Source organism: Aphelocoma coerulescens, chromosome 2 (genome assembly GCF_041296385.1).
Source record: "Aphelocoma coerulescens isolate FSJ_1873_10779 chromosome 2, UR_Acoe_1.0, whole genome shotgun sequence".
Classification (NCBI taxonomy): Eukaryota; Metazoa; Chordata; class Aves; order Passeriformes; family Corvidae; genus Aphelocoma; species Aphelocoma coerulescens.
The window spans coordinates 10,520,041-10,533,569 of record NC_091015.1 but is presented as its reverse complement, the minus strand read 5'-3'; positions in this window follow the sequence as shown (position 1 = coordinate 10,533,569).

The following is a 13,529-nucleotide window of genomic DNA, read 5'->3' as shown; positions in this document are numbered from 1 at the left end:
GGCTGTTCATATTTGCATGTTTAAATTACATTTACCCCATTAAAATATGTATCCAAATTATTTCAAACCTTCTTTCTTTTATACATTCTGGGGTAGATGTTTCATCCCTCACCTGATCGCCAAACTGAGAAAAATACAGGAGAAGGTGTGTGACCACATCTATACATTTTTCTGTATTGTTTTTTGCTTCACCTGGACCTTTTTCTCATTCCTGTTTTTTTTTGTTGTGGTTGTTGTTTGGTGAGCTCCACATAAGGTCTGCCTCTATAGCACTTACTCTGGAGCTCCAGATGAACACATGGATGAAACGGAGAGCACAGATCCTCTTGTTTAACTATAAACCAAATAACTTATCCTATTCCTGGCACAAATACAAATGTACCACTGGGCTTTTATATTATTTCTACCTAAGAACCAGATATGCCTTTGATACTGTTCGATTACTGAACATTTTAGCTGTCAGGAAAGAGAGGGATGAAGAGGGAACTAGTAGAGGTCTCATATCTCACACATCTGTAAAATGTTCTGGCTTGAGTGAATTTCTTCCATACAGAATATCTGACAATACATAGCCTGAGGTAATTCTCATCCCCTTTCTGTATTTTGTGGCACCAGCATTTTCAGTATGATGGATTTCTGTAACACTAGTCAGCATTACATCTAGGGCTGCTCCCTGTTGAGTTGTATAGTCAGGGTGAGAGTGTAGAGCCAGGTATGTTTCTCCTGTTCCTCCCAGCCTCCTGTTTACTGTATTATCATGGTTAAGTGGGCAGTCTGTATATAAAAATAAATAATTTCTCACTGTCCAGAAATAGGTCAAGAAAACCACTGGGCATGCATAAGAGAGAGGCAGTTTAAAGCACTGACTAAAAGTGATGAGGCTCCAAATTCATGTGGTTGTAATTCTTGATGCAAGTAATGGTGACAGTAATTATAATCACAGTCCTTCAAACACAGCCAGGTCTCCAGGCTAGCCTGCCAGCATGCTCAGTCACTGGGCCTGTTTCCATGCAGAATGTTTATTCAAATTTTAGCATGAAAGTGCACAGTGTCCTCTGACTTGCCCACACTCCCATCCTGAGGCGCGCCTCCCCAGGTGGGGCACGCTGGTTCCTCTGCGCTGCAGAGGGGAGTTGTGCCATCCAAAAAATGAGCGCTGGGTAGGCTTGGGGAACACAAACTGCCTCAATTCCTAATCCAGCTGCTTTCCTTTATTATTGCACTGTATGTGTTACCCCCTGCATCAGCGAGCTTTTCAGCTGTGTTATCCCGGTTTTCCCTCTGGAGCTGAGTGTGCAGGGCTGAGTCCCAGCAGCACGCACCAGGAATGGCTCCTCAGCAAGCGGTACCACGGCAGCCCCGCCGCCCACCCTCCATCCTCCTGCGCTGTTGAGGGACACTGTTACCACCAGCCCACGAGCAGCAAAACCCTAACGACGGCGTGGGCAGCGTGGTGGCCACGAGCGCTTGTGAGGGGCACGGCAGGAGGCTGGCAGGGCTGGCTCGGAGGCTCCGGGCTGCGCTGCGGCGCGCACGAACCGCATGGCCACCCGCCCAAGGGAGGAGGATGAGCGCTCATCCCCGGTACCCAGCGCCGCGCGTGTTGAGCTTGGTGGGATCAGCCACCAGGAGGAGCCAGTGTAACTTATTTCCAGGCTAATTAAAGCGCGACCTTTCAGGTCACATAACTAGCGTGAGGGTGGTGGAGCACGGGGAGATGCTATCTGACTTCTGCCTCCTTTTCCCCGTGAGCACCTTGCAGACAGGTTTTGTTTCAGCAGTCGCTGAGGGTTTTGTTTTGGAACCTGCATTCTCTGAGGGCAACGCTTCCCAGCTTCCCAAACCGGGGTGCCTCAGTCCTTGGGTACAGACAGTGCCCCGGGCGTTCGGGAGGATTTGTCACACGGTGATGGCCATGCACAGCCAGTTCAGAGCTAGCGCTGGGGGATGAATCAAAGCCACCTAAATGAAGGTGTCTCAACCTTTTCCTTTTTGTAGTCAAAGGAAAATCGCGTGCCTAAATCCAGGGCTTGGCTTAACCGCTTTTCCTTCATACACTCCCAAATAAAATTAATACAAAATTGTGGTAAGAACAGGATATTGTTATTTTTAATAATTTGAGCATTTTGGAGTGAGTCTTGTCATCTTAGGGGCTACCAGAAACCACCGGAGCAGCAGAGTATGAACAACAGGGGTTTGCCTATTTGCAGATTCAGTGCTCTGGGCCTCCTTTAACTGTTGGTTGAAGAGGGAGAAAATGCATAGCAGTAGTGAAGACAATTTCCCTGCCTCCTGCTCGTTGCCAGCCAGAGTGAGAGAGTGAGTTTTCTTGGCTGCAGGAGCATCGTTACAGCAGGGATGGCTCTGGTCCCCCAGCAGCACTTCTGGTGTTTGCTCTGAGCCCTGTGCTGATGCACTGCTCCTCTGTTAGCACACGTGGGACTTCCACCACAGACCTCAGCTTTGGAGAATAATCAGGTTTTTAGCAGTTTAATTGTTTTCAGGTTTTGAGCTCATGTGGGAAAACAACTGTGAGTAAGAGCTTGATGCAGGCTGAGTTGCATGCAGGCTGTTGGAGTGCCCACAGCTCTGGCCATGTGTGGCCTCTGGGCACCAAGGAGTGGCCATAACTTCCTCATCCTCATCCAGAGCCTTCAGTGCTTTCTGAAACAACATGACTTAGGTATGTGCTTTACAGAGTGAGAGAGTGTGCTTATTTTTAAGTATTTCACTCTAGGAAATTTTTGGTATTTTTCTTTCTCAAAATGTGTTTTATGACACTATGGAGTCAGCTGCAGTGATTCAAATGCTGAGGAACAAGAGAATGTATGACTCCATGGGATTATTTTTAGATGCTGTGTTACATTAATTTTTTTTAAGACGAATATGCCATTTGTGGTTTAAGGAGGCCTAAACTTCAGACAGCTTAAAGCTGGGATACTGTGTGGAAATGCTGCTGTTGGGAAGCTCTTCCATATGTCTGTTATTGGGAAGCTCTCTTCTAGATGTCTGCTATTGGCCACTCTTAGGAAGGATAGCAAAAAGCCACTAGTGCCTGTTTATGTGCCTTTGTGTATCAATAAAATAATCCTATAAGGACCCTCTTGACTGACTAGACAGGCTGGTCCCCTAAAGCCTATTTTTATTGTGCTCCAATTCTCTTTCATGAGAGTTCTGCACTGGGAAATCACACAGAACCTAAATTCAAAACTGAAGTGACTGGCCACAGATCTCAAATGAGATGGCTTCCAGTAGCTGGGAAGCAGGTGGAAACTACACCTGGAATGGTCACCATAGGTGGTGGAGGGTTTGCAGAGCAGAGAAGTCTCTGACCAGAAATCTGCCTAAATCCAGCATTGAATCTTCAACTGTTTTCCTGAGTCTTGATTTGTGTGGAGGTGGAAATAGAAGTTCTGTGAGTAAATGCAAACAGAAGACAGATTTTTCAGAAACTGCACATTCAGCCCTTGGCTGTGTGTGGTGCCTCAGATCCCTGGGAGGAAGCAGGACTGGGAGGGCAGTGGGGACAGCCCCAGCCCTGGGCATTGGACACCTCCCTGGGGATGGGGTCAGACTGAGGCCAGACCAGGACATCAGCCCTAACACCTGCAGGCCCTCACTGCTGCTGCTGTGGCACAGGCTGGCATCCCCCATCTTTTCATAGCTGCCAGGATTTTATTAATAAAGCTGGTACATCTGCTGTATTTCACAGTGCCAACTAACACTAAAATATATACACATGTATATAACTATTTGTATAAATGCAATTAGATGCCTTCTAAATCACAGCAGAGGCAAGCTGAAGAGTTATCAATATCATATTCCTAAAAAATACTGCTCTGGGGACATACAGGTAAACAGCTGGGGTCATTCTGTGCAGTGCTTATCCCCAAAGCATCACCTTGCAGTGTGCCCAAGAGGCAGGGAAACCTGGTGCCTGAAGCTCTACCCTGGCCTGGCCAAGGAGAACCAGCACTGCTGTCTTTGAAGGAAAGAACAAGATTCCCTCAACTCTCAGCTGAGAGAAACCCCTGCCCTGCCCTAATCATTCTATCTTAATCATATTGCCCTCTTCACCTTCTCCAGTGCTGCAGAGGTTTTAATGAACTAAAGTGGTGTCAAGTGAACAGTAAATTAAATGTTTAGCTTGCTCAGGTTTAAAATATGTCAGTGCTTATTATATGAAAGCTTTGTGCAGGAGTAATCATTAAATGAAACACAGTGTGGTTTTGGTCTATTGTGCTGAGTTGCAAAAGTAAGTTTGTCCCTCTGCAAACAGTGTGTCACTCACTCAGGGTCACTTCCCTGTATTAAAGGCACCCTTATGGTGCACCAATAGGATAAGAGAGAAATCCTCCTGGCTTTACAGTGAATGGGAAAAGGACTCTATTAGATTGAGTCATCTCTACAAGCCCTGCTGATGGCCCTGGTAGGAATCTCCCCTGAGGAGAAGGATGATGGACTCTGAGGTACAAAGTGACACCATTTGCTCCAGCGCCGGGAATACTCCTGTATGACTGTGGCTAATTGCACGAACTCACAATTTAGGAAGTCCCTGTTGCAGGCTGTTCTGACACATATTCCTCTGGGAATGCAGGGTGCTCCAGCACAGCTGACAGCTGGATGCCAGTTTTGGATATTTCTGGCAAACATCCTGGGCGTGGTGGTGGCCCCTGGCCCAAAGCAGCCTATAGTGTGCAGCTGTCAGGGTCAGTGCTGGGCTCCACACGCTCTCCCAGAAGACATTTCCATGACCTGCTTCCTCCTACGTGAATGCCACGGTGTCCAGTACTCGGCTGGGCTTGGTCATGCAAAGGCTCAGCTGGTTTCCAGTGCTTGGCCTAGTTCTGCTTTACTAAGAACCACTCTCTATTTTCTCTTAGACCACAACTTTAAAACAAAGGCCCTTATTTGGATAACATTTTATGTGTGACCCAAGAGGTTTTGGTGATGGAGTATGACAGAGTAAACTATGACCCTGCCTGGGGCAAGGTCTTCCTGATCCTGGCACAGAGTGAGATGGTTCCCCACTTTCAGAAGGAATATGGTGTGGGATTGCTGTGTCTTTGACCCAGACACCACCTTCTGCACTGGTCCATCACTCAGGTTTCCTCAGACTTCTCACATTTATGGCTATTTTTGCCATTTATCTACCAGCTAAGAGAGAAGCCTGGTCTGCCTGGTCTCAACACCCACTTTGAGAAAGTGATACACAGCTTTGAGAGCTCTGCTGCAGAAGTTCTGATATTCTTAAAAATAGACCAAAGATGATATAATAATTAAAATACAATAATTTTAAATAGTCCTTTTCAACAAATTAACATTCTTTTGTGGATAGAAGATAGCTATCTTAAGCAATTACCCTGTTATCCTAGTGACAAGACTGTTGGTGACCTTTATACTGCAAGTGAATTATGCAAATTGGTATTTTCATTAAACATGAAATAATTCCCTTGGGAGGAAAAAATGTTACTTACTGTATATTGGCTATTAAAGTCTAATGATACGATTTACCACAACTTTGTTTTCTACCTCCAAGGGCTCCAGAAGAGAAGGGATTAAGTCATGGTTTGGAATTTGAGGCTTAGACATGTGTAGACAAGTCAAATGAAGTAAAAAAACAAAAGCAAAACAAGTACCAGTTACTTCATCCTCTGCTCCAAGTTTATGTTCTCTCTAGCAGAGCATCAGTACGACAGTAAAATGCCTCCACTCCTACATTTTCCATCCCCCTGTGCACCTCAGCAGTACTAGGTAGCCTTCTCATTAACACAGCCTCCTTCTCCTCATCAATCTGTACTCCAAACTAACTCATCTGCATCCCTCAAACTCTAACCCTGCCTTGTTGTCCGGCTTTCAGCCTTTCATGTGGAGCACACATGCTTCCAAAGCCAACTTTGTGCTGAATCAGATTCAGGGACAACAAAATGTGGGTAAGTAAAGCCTACAGGAAAATCCAATTCACCTGATGCGCAGAGGTGATGGGAATGCTGGAGAGCACAATTCCAGCACTTCCAGTGGAAGTGATGAAAGTTTACTGCATTATGTCCAAAGTCATTAGGAATGAGGCCAACAAGACAGGCTTCAGGAATAAGAATGACTCTGTTTATTTTCAATGATTCCTGTTGTACAAAACTGCCCTTGGTAATAGCACAAGCTGTGTAGAAAGTGAAGCACTTTGTTAGTGGCATGGTAGAAAGGTTTAGTCCTTAAGCATTGCTGCTCCCACGGATTGCTACAGCTTAAATGTCTTTTTGGAAACTTCCACCACTGCATTAAAAGGGATCTCAGTAGGAGTGCACTTTTTTAAAAAGAAAACTCAACATCCATTCTAAGAAAAGCAAGAATGTGCAGGCTTCTGGGGAGCACCATGAACTGCACACAGTAAGGGAGGTACATACTGCAAGAGCTGGCTTACTCCTCTCTGCACCAATCTTGGAATGAGTGGGACTGTACTGCAGTGGTTCATGTGAAAAATCAAAATATTAGCTGCTTATTATTTGTGCTTTGTGCTGAAGATAAACCAGTAAATACATTTCTCTGAAATGTCTACGTTTATACAGTCATGGCTTCATCCAAAATAAGAGAATTGCGGTGCCCATCTATGTGTGCAGTGTGCATTAACACTGGAGAGTTAATTTAACTCGCTTTTCAAAGTACTAAAGTATTAACAGTGTGAGAGCAGATGCCGGTGCAACAGCTTTAGAAAGCATATTCAACAGTTACACACTTTTATTTTGAAACAGCAAAGTTTCCTGGTCCATTAAACTACAGTTAATATGTCCTTTATAAATAAATAAACACACCACGCATTATTTTAATTACTTAACACCTCTCTAGTGGGCTGTAGGAAAATGTAACTTTTTAAAATTCTGTGACAGTTACTACAACCCACCAATTACAAAGTTTATTTTAAATGTATGAGGCTGCCAGGCCAGAGGTACTGTTATGTGCAGCCCCTTTGGAAGACTGAGCAAAGATGAATTGAAGGGAGAAATACTGAAGCTTTGGTCATGAAGAAGAGTGTTTATATCAAAGTGGGATCCAGTCTGCTTAATTTAGGGAAGTTCTTGTCGACTCTACATCTCTGAATAATCATTTGTCATTTATCTACATTAGCACTTGTTTTCCTTTTAGAGCAAATGGAAAAGGATAATTGCTCAATGGGGATTAGAGAATTGTGCTAGGAGAAGAGGAAAATTTAATGTTCTGGTCTTTTTCCCCAGGGCAGGTTCCCTCACGTCTCCCTCTGTCTCACAGAGTGGTCCAGAGACAAGACTATTGCAGAAGAGGTCACTGTCACCTTGACATTGAAGTGCCTGTTTGAAGACAAAAGCTAATGGAGAAGACACCATTTTCATTGGGTAATCTCTTCTGATCTCATCTGCATGTGTTGTTAAAAGAGAATTCATTGCTAATAAAGCTTTAAGTCTTAATTTTTCTTCTGTGTTATTCTTATCGCTGTTAGATTAAACAGCTCTTAATTTACAGTGTTTTTTTCCTCTGATAGTGCTTCTATGCTGTAATCAAACTGACTCTCAAAGCAAGGATAAACTAAACAGATCCCTGTAAATCTCAGTATATTGAAGTAGTTTGTCAGACAGGATCAAATGATGCATCAGAAACTCATGTATGTGTCATGAAAAAAAAAAGACAAAATGTAAGACTGATTTTTTTCCACATTTTCAGTTTATTCAGAATTAAGTTGGGTTTATTACTATTATTATTACTGCTGCTATTGCTGTTGTTGTTTTCCTTGTTCTTGTTGTTAAGCATACACAGTCAGTTTCTTGATTGATTCTATCACCCAGACCAGCAAAAGTTCATTCCAGAATAAACATATTCTAGAAAATATTATTCAGTCTGAAAATGCTAAAAAGTAGTCGTGAAATACAAGAAAAAAGCATATTCCAGATAAATGTTAATTCATTATATTTTCACATAATGAAATAATATTTCAAAGAAATAAGATTGCTTTTTCCTAAATAACCTCATTTAAATTCTGCTTTCAAGCAAGGCTATATTAATCCTTTGTTGTTATTATGTGTCCAAAATTCTTACTAGAGACAGAAGGCTCCCATCAGTGCTTGGCACTTCGTCACAACACAGAGTTGGTGTGAATTTAAAAATGCAGAGGGGACCTTGGCAGTGGCTACAGGGTTCTGATAGCACAGCCAAGTTTCAGGTGGTTTGATTTCCAGGGGAACAGGCTGGCTCTACCTACAGTGCTCCCTCCATCTCCAGTGTGTGGAGCACATCTCTGTCTTTCCACATCACGTTGTGGGAAGCTGTCTTTGGAACTTTTGTTCCAAGATCAGGGCAATTGATTGCTCACATTCAAAACAGAGAATTAATTTTAAATTTGAGTAATATTGACTTAAATTTCTACAGTTCAAGCATCTTTCTGGAAACTTCTGACATTGCATTAAAAGAAATGTCAATAGGAATATACTTTATTTAAGATATTCCACTGTCTGTACTGAGAAAACAAGGGCATTCAGGCTTCTGGGAAATACCACGAGGAAGTTACAGCAACTGCACTTGAGTAACAACTGATTTAAATAATTTTAACTTTAAAAGACCACCTTACTGTCCCTAGGGCTCATACTCTTGTGCTTGGCCTTGTGACAAATGCTTTTCAGCACTGAGGGTCCCTCTGGGGTCTGTGCTAAAACATCAGTGGAGGTGGCATCCAGGCTCTGTCACCCCGTGTGCTGCCACCTGGGAACTGCTAAAGGGTGGCTTTTCCCTGTAAAGCCGGCAGGCCCAGCACCTACACCCAGCTCCAGTTTGAGTGACAGTAGAAAGAACGAGGCAAAACCCAAACAACATGTAAATGAACTACCCTGCACATGAGCCTGACCTGTGGCCCCGGTTAGGCAACTGCAGTTGTTGAACAAATGTAATCTGACAGCAGGGCTTTGTCCCAGATCATCCTTTGTGCACTGGAGCGCTTGGGTGTTTTTCTGACCTGGTGCTGGGATTCTGCAAGCTAAAGCTACCAACCACAGCCTTGCAGAGAACGATTATTTAAGGTGAACAGGCCACTGAGGATATCCTGACACCTGCTGTGCTGCAGATGAAAAAGCAAAATTGCTTCTGTTCACCCCAGGAGACATTCAGGGCTTGATTCAGTTTCCTAAAGACAAGTGTGTCCTGTCACTGGAGATATCTCTGGACACATGAGATACTCATAGAATCTCAGAATGATTAGGGTTTGAAATGGACCTTAAAGATCATCTAGTCCCAAGTCCCCCTGCCATGGGCAGAGACATGTTCCACTAGACCAGGTTGCTCAAGGCCTTGAGTTACTGATTCAGGTGAGTGCAGGTCTTCTATGAACTCTAGAAATGTTGACTGGAAGGGATGTCAAGAGGTCACACAGTCCAGTCTGAACGTCCCAAGCCTCAATTCATGGCCACTGTCTCCTGTTTCATTAGCTGATGCCAGTGAAGCTGAGAGGAAGAGCAGTGAATCTCCTCCAATACCACTTCTCCCTGGAGCAATGCCATGGCAGCACAACCTCTAGCAGACAGACTGTGAAGTGCCACCTCACTCTTTTAGAACAGAGAACATTATATGTTGTCTAAAGTCTTTTTTTGATGTGGTAAAAGACACTTAGCTGAGGCATAGCACATACAACTATTTAAGCTATGCTTAAAAACTGCACCTACAGTAACCATAAACCTCACAAAGTGCTGCCCTCCCTTCAGCTTTGCCAGAAAGATTAAGGATTTATTCTGTGATGTTTTCCTTCTGTACCTATTACTACCCCCTGGAGACTAATGACATGAACTCCCCGCACTGCTGGAAATCACATAGACTGTCACAAAGAGTCAGTGCTGCATGGGCCTAAGAACATAAAACTGGCCACAGAGACCAGGTCAAGATCCATCTGGTGCAGTATTTCACCTCTGATATGTGGCCAAAAGTGGATGCCTAGGGAAAAATTTGCTGAATTCAGAAAAATAATAAATTGCAGTATTTTCTCGGAATAAACACTCAGTCTGCCATCACTGGTGGCCTGGGAACTCCCTGAGGCAGAGGAGATAATTTTGGATTTAACACTAGCACATTATTCTCTATGGACAGTTTACACTTAAATCCATGCACATGTAAATACCTTTGATGCAGGCTGGTCTGAACTGAAAAGTGTGATCTTGCAAGTCCCTGCCAAACCACTCTGAGCAATCTCTTGATCATTCCAGATGAACATTGAACCAGGGAGCACACACAGATGTTACAGCTCAAAGCTCTAGGAAAAATGCAACCAGTAGCACATCCTTTGAACCCTGCCTCATATCCCCTCACTGTACATTTGTAGATATTGAGGCCAGAATGAATCTGTAGATCTGACTTCCACCATAAAAGACAGCTGTAATCCAATTATTGCCCCCATTATTTGGAGTGCAGCCTCAGCCTGCCAATCAGAACCCTTTAACACAGGTTTTTACAGCTGAGCTCAGTACCTAAATGTGTGCCCCAGTTTCCAATGTCACTAGTGCACACTGCCAGGAGTCTGGGAGCTCTTCTGGCTCGCTTTGATAGTGACTACCTCTGCTGAGTTGAACAGCTCTCCCAGTCCCACCAGTGATGTGGATTACATTGCCACTGCCAGGAACAGGAACCAGGAAAACCAGCTCAACTTTTGGGGTCTTGATCCACGGGGTAAACTGACACAGTCAGCTCCCAGAATGACATCTGAAACTGCCCAAGTTCGTGTGTTTTTATGAGTGGGTTACGTAAGCCTGAAGTTTCAAACTCTACGGTTATTAACTTTTGGAAGACTGCTTTCCAAAGGGTTAATGAGTCATATCACTAGCTGATAGAAATGCCAATTAACAGGGATCAGCTGTAGAATAATTAGATGCAGAATGTGAGCATTAGGTATGCACAGAAGTTACAAAACCCAAGAGGATATTGTAAAATTGCAGTTTCTAGGAAGCTGAATCTCTGGAAACCCTTAGTCAAATTTCCCAAATTTGGATCCCTTTCCTTCACTTACACAACAAATAAGAGTTTTCTATATAATTCAGATTACCTTATATATTTTAAAACATTTAAATCCTTAATAAGGCATTCAATTTCATTGTACCACAGAATCACTCAACAGAAAATTATTTAATGAATACATCTGGAAAATGCATGTATTTTAGTGGCTGATAACATCTGAAGTCACCTAGCAACATATTTGTGAGAGTGACCTGGCAAATTGTTGAATGACATTTTTAACTGCTTAGCCACTGGACTGAATAGGTTTTTCTCATTTCAGTCAGATTTGGTATTAGATTGCACATATGAGAAAAAAAAAAGAATTAGTATAATTCTAAATTATACATAAATGTACTGAGACTGAATATTAGAAAAGGCACTGCGATTTTGGGAAAGTATTCTTGTGATTCCAACGAAGCAGTGCTGAGAAGTTTTTCCCACTTTCCTCTTCCTTTGTTGCTTAAACTGTGTCAGGTATGTAGATTATCTAACTTTACATCTGTTAAGGACACAAGAAATCTATTAGAACATAGACTAGTTTTGAATGTATTTCCTGTGCCCTAGAGAGCAGTATTTATTGCTTGTATTTTAGCTAAATAATATTAGCATGAAGCATATTTGCATGTAACATGATCTATTAATAGATAACTATGAATATATCTGGATACAGAGTGTGGCTTTTTGCATGGCTTTATGCTGCATCTCTTTAACCTCTGCATTTCACATCTAGAATAAAGTAAGTGATGCACTAATCCTGGAAATAGGCACATGAAAAACTCACAAGTTACCATTCCTTCCAAGAATTGGCTATAGCAGGTCTGTGCCTTTCATCCCAAACACAGGCAAATGACCTTTCAGTTACATACAACATAATTTTCAGTTTTTCATGGCCTGTGAGTTTGTTTCTTCATAGCCCCTCTACAGTGAGCTCAGCAGCAGCAGAGATAAAACTTCCATAAGCACATTGTTTCTCTGACCTGCTGACAATACACAACATCTAATGCACAGTTTCAGTTCAGTTCACAGGCAGCTCTATCACTGAACACGTGTGACCACCAGCTTATTAGGGAGGGGGGGATTCAGCTCTCACCAGACCAGACACCAGCATTGGTCAGCCAACATGTGCTTTGAGGTCTACTGCCTGCAGTGACTGAACTTCCATTGACTAGAGTGAGTTCATACACCTGTGCAGCATTTAGCAAAGGGGAAAGAATAATGAGTGCTGAATAATGCATGAATAATGAATTCATATCCCTCCCTTGGTCTCTTTTAAGTTTTATACAACATACAGAAAGCAAATGTCCCTTCCTGGTTAATGCCTTAAGGGATTATTAAACCACAAGTTCCGTGTTGGCTCAACGCACGTTTCAACCTACTGCCATTTGTGCATGAACATTCCTTCCTTATTGGAAAAAACCTCACCCTTGGAAAATTAAGTATGAACACAGAGAGAATGCAAGGTGAAAAACTACTCACAGGATCTACTCACTGCCTAGTGGCAGTGAATATAAAGCAGAGGTGAGTAATTGGATGTTCTAGAAACCAATGTGAGAAATTTGGATGGACTCCCCCCAGAAGGATTTAGATTTAAAAAAAGTTGCTTGTGAATAGCAGGTAATTCCAATGGTTAGGATTCTCCTCTAGCAATATAATTGACTCAGTGCCTGTATTTTTTAGACTTAGACCAGATTTTGGTTCACTTTTGAACTGCATGTAGAAAAGTTATAAATGGGGATGATTATACTGAATGTGTGGACAGGAATCAGGGCCTTACTAAGGCATTAGATGGGAGATTGCAGCACTCAATAAACAGGAGCACACATTTCAGGTATATCCCAATTAATTGATGTTACTCTACACTTCATTTCATAAACCTGCATTCGTAAGTGGAAAAAGCCTGTCCTGAAAGTAGTCACTGCTTAATACCCCTATCATTTCTCTTTACAGCCATGCTGTTCTGTAATGCCCATAAAATGACGTGACAATGGTTAGGCAGTTGGTGTCATCTTATTGATCCTCATTAGACTAATTATAAGTGTCTCACCAGTGTCTTCTACTTCTCTGTCATCAGCTGGGCCACAGTCCTCTTTTATCTCTGGAACTTCTTCAGGGCAGGAACTAACTTCTGGGAAAAATATCCTGCCTTGCACAACAGAACCTTGACCTTTGACTGAAATCTCTGGACATTGCAGCTTATTGTCTGAGAACACAAACAGCCTGGGTATGCCTGGACAAAACCTTCTGGTGAGAGAACATAGACATAGAAAAGAGGTCCTTCCTGTGTGTCTGAAACCAGCCATGGTAAAAATAAACTGTAAAGTATCTATGAATGTGCAAGACTGTGCTGCTGCTGTTCACTGACATTTTTGGCTGAATTTATCAAAAAGACAGGAAATCTTTACCCAATAAAGTTAAAATTCACCTAGAAGAGAGGCTTATTGTCCTTCTACAAAATCAAGAAATTGATGAGGAGGATATTCTAGACAATTCCTCTTCAATTTCAGTGTTTTCCATCCACATATCTTGAACTTTCTAGC